This window comes from Ictidomys tridecemlineatus, chromosome 4 (assembly GCF_052094955.1).
Source record: "Ictidomys tridecemlineatus isolate mIctTri1 chromosome 4, mIctTri1.hap1, whole genome shotgun sequence".
Taxonomy (NCBI): domain Eukaryota; kingdom Metazoa; phylum Chordata; class Mammalia; order Rodentia; family Sciuridae; genus Ictidomys; species Ictidomys tridecemlineatus.
The window spans coordinates 117515504-117523510 of record NC_135480.1 but is presented as its reverse complement, the minus strand read 5'-3'; positions in this window follow the sequence as shown (position 1 = coordinate 117523510).

Sequence of the window (8007 nt, the reverse complement as noted above, 5' to 3'; positions counted from 1 at the left end):
ATTGCATTTAAGTAGCTATCGGGTGCCCATATCACCCTCCAGAAAGAAAGAAAAAGATACACTTCAGACAGAGGTGGGGTGCGTGGAGAGGCACTTACCTCATCTCCGGGAGGAAGAAGGGAAGGGCAAGCACTCTACTGCTTAGGCCATATCCCCAGCCCTGTCTTCCCCTTTTTATAGCTAAGGTCTTCTTTCAGCTTCCCACATTTCTGCAGTTGTTCCTGTCCTTTGTTCTGTTATCTTGAAGTGATAGAATGTAGGTGGGGAGGCCCAAAAGGTGAGGGGCAGATAGGCCAGAGGAGTAATCTGGGCAGGAAGGGCCTGGGGCCACTTCTGATTAGCATCTCCCAGTTTGCTGGGAGCTGTTTCATTAACATTTCTTTAGAATGGGCTCTGGGCCTTGGGAACATTAACATTTCTATTCCCCAAGTGCTTCTCAGCTTTCCCAGGCTCCATTCTCAGCATGGCCTTCATTTTTTATTTTACTCAATATTAGACCCAATTTACCTAACTAAACTAACTACCTATCTTTAAGTCTGGCTTCATCAATGCCCATACAATATAGATTCCAACCTTAGCCCAACAATTTTTAAATATCTGTTCAGCATGGACTCTGATCAATGTCTTTATCCAGAAGCTATAGGTCCCCAGACTAGTATACCCAAATGGAAAACAACCTCCCCTAGATTCCCCTTCTCATCCTTACAGCTCCATCTTTTCTCCTCTTGTACAAATAAATCTTATTTCTTTCACTTTTGCTCACTGCTACTGTCTGTGGGTTTTATTCTTCAGACCCATAAGATAGGACTCAGGAACTCAGAAAGAAATCAGTGAGGTTTTCAGCCAAAAGAGACCCCACCCACTAGCAGAAGCAGCAAAAAGAGCTTCATTTTCAAACTGGTTTTGTTCCCATGTGCAAAAAAAGAACTAGAAGCCCTGGCAGAGGCCAGGTTCTCTTTGCCCATTTCTCTACAGTCCAGTCATCTTTCCTGGAATTTTTTCTCTCAGCTCAGAACTGGTGTCCTGAACCATAGCAGGATGATTTGCACTACCTGGGGCAGGCTGAGAAGCAGTGCTGGGACTGCCAGCAATGGATTAAAAGAATTTAATTTTTTTAACCTTTTTTTCCAGTGTCCTTCTATTCTTTCACACAAGAGGGTGTGCCTTTTTTCACTCTCAACTTAATTTTTGACTGTTCAAACTCCGTATTCTGCAACTGCATAAACACCTATTTATTTCTTTCAGTTATTTTATTTCTGACAGACTAACTTCAACTGCAAGATTGTACAATAATTCAGAAAATCATTCAAAGGCCAGATTGTTACATTATCTTTTCATTAAGCTTATACCTATAGGTTGCCCATTCAGCCAAGATCTTTCTTCCCAAGAGAATACCTACAGAATCAATGCAGTATTTTCCATGTCTTAAAAGGGACAGTAACAGAAACCAAAACACAGACAACAGGAAAGGATTCCCCAAACCATGACCAACAGATGGGATACTTTAAAACAGACCAGACCTTACATTCCCAACTATCACTTAACAAGTGGCACTAAAAATATCCCAAAGTGGGACCAGATGTTCCTACAAAAGGGAACCAAATTTGTAGAAACAAGTGTCTCTGTGTGCACACTATGAGTTACAAGATGGCCAAGGTGTTGTGACTGTACTGAGTTCAGCTTCCTTTTTCCCAAAATAGACCAAGATGGAACAATCTATACATCTCTGGGAGAGAAAGCATGAGTTCCCCAAAGCAAAAGAGGTTTCATAAACTACTAGGATGGTCCCTTAGTCCCTCCCTTTCCTCATAGGAATAGTTTTTCTAGTTCAACCCAAGGCACACTCACCAATCTCTTAACTCTCTAGTAGTTGGCTCTCAACAAGTTTGTCAGCCACCTTGAATCTCCAGCATGGAAGTGGTATTGCTTGAAGTGCCAGACGTACCCAAAAAAGCCAAAGATGGGGCTGCTCTTGAATACAATCTGGATTGACAATTTGTTACTGAAAGCTTAGTCCTTGTCCTCAGCTCCAATTGTATAATGAGGACACAGTTTGGGGAAAAAAAAAGAAAAGAGAAGTTTTATTTATTTGCTAGCAAAGGAAAAGAACAGGGGACTCATGTCCCAGAAGCTATGATTCTGCCCATCAGGGAGAACAGGGTTTTTAAAGAAGATCTACAAAGGCTACATTCCAGGTAGGTTCCTTGTAGAGGGATTGTGATTCACTTGTTAATTTGGGAGAGAGATAAGAGGGAAAAACAGGCTCATTTAAAGATAAGCGTTAGTGGCTGTAGTAAAGCATGAATTGGACCTCTGTTACACTCCGGGTGGTATGTCTTAAATCTTTCTGATTTGATTGCAAGAAGCAAGGTTTAAGGGAGGCCTCATACTGCCTCAGTTTCCCAGAAAGCACTAGTCCTATAACATCAGGGTTTCAATCTAGTGTAGATCCCATTTTTCCAAGGTCCCCATTTCTATCGGCCTGTAGATCTTCTGCATTAGTAATACATTTGCTCATTACAAATGGATCAATTTTGGAGGTGTGCTAATTACTGCTAGAACCCATGCAGCCAGCAGCTCTGAGTGAGGCCTGGGGCCTGAAGGCTATCAGACAAGGCTATCCTAGATAGGAAAGCAGCTCTTAACTCCATGCTAATCCTGGGACATCGAATGACAACCACACTAAACTGCTAGGTTGAAAACTCTCCTCCTAAAATAAATATTTAGAAAATTGAGCCTCATTGTTTTCTTAACTCTAAAACTTTGTTTCATGAAGCTGATAATAAGCTGACTGGAGCAGTAACCTGTACCACATTTTCTTCATGCACTAGTTTAGAGGTCATCACAGGATGGTGTTACTGGAATATTTGGTGGGCAAGGGAGTTATAATGGCTCCCCATGGGCTGTATTTGGTCACCTGCATCTGGAGTAAAAGAAAAACTAAGAATATATAAGAATATAATAAGTTTATTCACAATTTGGCCAAACAAGAAGACATCTATTCTGCCTGCCTTTCTCCAATCCAAAGAAATATTAGGATTAAATAGAAGAAGAACAAAGGGGGAGGAGGGCATTCAGAGATATGCATATGTTTATTTAGTCAGGCTTGTGGGCCAGAGGAATGTTGTAATTCTGGTTATTCATGTCCTATTTGCATTCTGGTTCTAGGCACCAGGGCCTTGGGGGCAGTTTCTATTATGTTTCTGTTCTCAGCAGAATATGATTACTGGTTGGAGATTAGAAGGAGAAATAACTTAAAGAACAATTAGCAGAACAATGGCTGGGTCTCCTTCAAACTTTCAATTTTAAAGAAGCAATCATTACCCTGGGAAGACTGCTTTTACAATTCCCCCTTGTCCATTCTGCAATCTGAAGGATCTGGAGCACCATGTTACCTGGCTGTTTGTAGTTAGATTGGTGCATAGATCGCACAGAAGACTTTTGAAACCTACAAATGAAAGCAAAAATAACTGAAACAGGGACAGACCTCAATGGATCAGCGAGGCTTTCTTTATTAAGCAGCAGAATGACACATTTTCAGGAGAGAACATGACAACAGGTTACAAGAGGGGTCTGATTTTTATAGGGTTTAAGTGAAACTTAAATCATAGCAGAATGCATTTGTTGGGCAGTTAGGGGAAGAGTTGTGCAAATTCAAAGCCCAAGTCAGTTATTAGTTATTAGTTAGCATCTTATTAGTTGTAAAAGTTCAAAGTCTCTCAGAAATGGAAATGGTGAAAGTCCAGATCCCATTGTTTGCCTTTTTCACACACCCCCCCACCCCAGTCTAGGGGACACATTGCCCTCCTTTCTCTCTGAGGGTTGTTGTTTTTCATATCCTTAATAAGTAAAAAGGAGCCAGATGCCTGAGCCTGAAAGAAAAGAAGTACTATTTCATACTGTAGAGCTCAATACAAAACAGAGCCAAAGTCAGAGGCTATCCAATACCTCCACCTAGTGGAGTTTTGCTTTCAGGCAATCATGCAAAAGGACTCTTTTCCTTCCCATTCCAAAAACCTCTCCAGCCATGCTTACTTTTGGGAAAAGTTGGCAGGAGATTTTCTTTTGGTCTTCACAACTTTTCCCCTTGTCTCTGAACATTTTTTCTAAAACCACTCAGTAGTTTGTTTGTTTGTTTGTTTTATCAATCACTGCTGAGACAAATTTATCCCAGTTGTCCATGTTGGAGAAGATGTGATGATTATTATTATATGAAGTACATGTATAAAGACATGAATTGGTGTGAATATACTTTGTATTCATCCAGAGGTATGAAAAACTGTGCTGTATATGTGTAATAAGAATTGTAATGCATTCCACTGTCATATATAAATTTTAAAAAGAGGAAAAAAAGAATTTAGCCAAATATGAGCAAAAAGAGGTTTAAAAGAATGCTTCTTAATTCTAGTTAGGGAAAAGGGATGGGAAGGGAAGGGAGGGGGCATAGGGTTAGAAATGATGGTGGAATGAGATGGACATCATTATCCAAAGTACATGTATGAAGACACAAATAGTGTGAATATACTTTGTATACAACCATAGATATGAAAAATTGTGCTCTATATGTGTAATATGAATTGTAATGCATTCCGCTGTCATATATAACATATTAAAATTTAAAAAATTTTTTTAAAAAAGAATGCTTCTTAGGCTAACTTTTTTTTTTTTTTTGGAGTTCATCAATAACCTTATCTATTTTGTAGTTATTAGTTAGCATCTTCAAGTTTGGGTATTTATGCAGAACTTAACAGGCAATAGTTATAAAGTTTACAAGGAAAATACAAAACAAGCAAATAAGAGCAAAGCAAATGCAGTTTGTAGTAAATTCAAATGAAGAAATAGTCCTTCTTAGTCCAACTGATAGAGGACAGACATATGTGAGTGGTGGGAATGATACTGATCTTGGAGATCAGGAATGGGTCCTTATTCCCCCAGTGTAGAAGATTAAACACCCAAAAAAAGCCAAGGCAAGCATAGAAAGCAAGTTTTAATTAAGAAAGGGACAGAGGTAGCAGACTTCTCTGGAGAGAAGTGGGCCCAGAGCTGGTTGCCCCCTGGAGGGTGTGTGTCTTGTTCTTTTATAGACCCCAAAATCCCCCACCTTCTCTTTCTTCTCTGTGTATGTGCCTAAGGGCAGAAGGAATAGTACAGGGGGAAATCACTTATGTTGGGAAGTGTTAGCAACAGTTGAGCTGGGAAGTGTAATGGGAAGTTAGCTGTTAGTAGTTCATTGAATGAAGCTCATCACCTTCCCTCAACCCTCAGCATTCATTATCTACACTAACTGCCAGGCCTTTTGTCCCCTACCTCAGTTTTTTGAGGAATGTGACATTTCCTATCCCTTCAGGCCAGGCAGGGCTGCAGGCAGATTGCTTTTTTGGCAAAGAAATTATGTGGGAAGTCAGTAGATTGGACTCATTTTATAGAATCATTCTCTTAACCTTGTGTTCCCACCATCCTCATCTATTTGTCACCTCTCAGGACCATGAGGTTAAAAGAATAATTCTATAAAATGGGCCCTCTGTGCTTACACCCACATGCTTTCTTTTCCAAGAAGCAATTTACCTATAGCCCTGCCTGACTTAAGTTGATAAGGATATGTGACATTCCTTGCAAACTACCTATTATGTGCAGGATAAATGTAGGCCTAAACTAATGTTGATAAGAGTTGCCCTAAAGGGGAAGTCTTTTGTAACCCTTTTCACAGATCAGATCCTGGAACTCAGGTAGATAAGATAATCATAAATTCTGTAAGAATATGTTCAAGAATTTGTTAGAACCAGTCGGCATGGGTCAAGGTAACCTAGAGTTGTCATGGCATTGAGGACTTGAAAGTCTGATGTTATCCTGCTACCAATCAAAAGTCAAGAAGTGGACCTGAGCAGAACTCTCTAGAAACTTTTCTGGGATCCCCAATAAAACTGGAGGGCAGGAGAGTAAAGAATAAAAATAGTGAATGGTCAGCGATCAGAGGTGATGGGCCCCAATTGAGATCTTGTTCAAATGTAGAAACCACACCTGGAGGCTAACCAGTAGAAATATTAATGAACATTATCAAGGACTATTCCAAATGTAAAAGACCTTGGGGCTCACATGTTAGAAACTCTTCCTTTTTCCCTCCTCCTTTGTCACAGAGGTGGAAAACAAAGGTGGGAAAATGGGAGATGGAAGTGAACCCACATGGAATTTGATGGGAAGAATTAAAACTCAAAGATTAATAAAAAGAAGGGGGAGGGATAATAATAGGAAAAACAATGGAATGAATCTGACATAACTTTCCTTTGTACATATATGAATACACCATAGTGAACTTCAACATGGTGTTCAGCAATAAAATTGGGATCCTAATTCAATAAGATATGTTTCATATCAAAATAGATTATACTGTCATGTGTAACTAAAAAGAACAAATTTAAATTAAAAAAAATCAAAGGCAATAATCTTGGTGTTGTTTTCAATGCCTATTTAAAACAGAGTTTGCTCCATGCTCTACCCAGCATGGTTTTTATACCCATATATAAACCCCTAAGCTAGCATACCAAGAGAGTTTGTCTGCTATTGGAATAGGGCAGGAGCTCTGTCTCTTATTGCTTAAATACATGTTAATTTAATCTTCCATTAAGGGATTGTCCACAAATTTTATCCTTCAAATTTTGTGAGACAAGAACTTAGAAGGATATTGGTGAGGCAGGGAATCTACTCTCATTTCAAAACACCAATTTTACAGTCAGTATGGGCCAAGGCGACCTAACATTGCCATGGCAGTGGAGACTCAAAAGTCTGATATCATCTGCTGTCAGTCAAAAGTCAAAAGATGGACCAGGGAAGAACTCTCTAGAAAATTCTTTGGGATCTCCAATAAAACTGCAATGCAGAAGAAGCATGTAGTCTCTCTCTCTCTGAGAGTACCCACTCTCTCCCCTTTCCTCTTTTCTAGCCCTTTTAATAAATTCAAGCCTATTACTCTGAGTGATAGGTCTGAAATCATTCTGACTAGATCCCAAGAATCAGGATTTTTGGGGGGATGGGGTCTTCACACTACCTTGGTTTCCTAGAAGGTCTCAGCCCTGTAATAATACATAGAGCAGTCATGTTTAGAATTTTGATAAGAGTTAAGTAACTGACAAAACAATTTAGTTTTTTGTGAAGTATGTTAAAACAGTAATCATGAGTGACAGCATTATACCAGAACCATCAGATTTTTATGATGTCTGTAAAAACCTTACAATATTTATATCAATAATATACCCCATATCATTGTAAAGTAATTGTTTATAACCAGAGTTATAAACCCAGTTTTATTTTAAAAGACTCCAAAATATGTGCTTAAATAAACCTTAATCCTTTTAATACTTAGTTTTTAAAAAATTAATTAAAACAATGAAGCAGAAAATACAATAAATTATCTTGATATACAAAAATGTTACATATAAATTTTTTCTTATTCAAAAACATCTTCTTTCTAAATAGATTATCTTCAACCAGAACATATTGATACTGGTCTTGGAGATCAGGAATGGGTCCTTGTTTCTGGTATTGAATAATTAAACATCCAAGAAATTTCAAATCAAGTATAGAAAGAAAGTTTTAGATAAGAAAGTGATAGCAACAGACTTCTCTGAAGAGAAGGGCTCCAGAGCTGGGAGTCTGTGGGAAGAAGTGTATCTTGATCTTTTATAGACCCCATTACTTCTCTTTTAATTGTTGCTCTCTCTTTCTTCTTCTCCATGTATGTGCCAAAGAGCAGGGACCTGGAAGTTAATTGTTATTAACCCAGAGTGCCCAAGAGCACCATCTCAGAGGTTAACAGTCCATTGTCCTCTCTGTTTGATAACCAGTCCATCCTCTCTCAGTCCGCATCATTCATTATCTACACTGAATGCCTGAACTTCTCCACTGCCTAGGCCGATGCGTCTGCAGACAGATTGCTTTTTGGCAAAGAAAGCTTGTGGGGTGGTCATCACAGTGGGCTCACTTTAAAGAATTATCATCTTAACCTCATGTTCC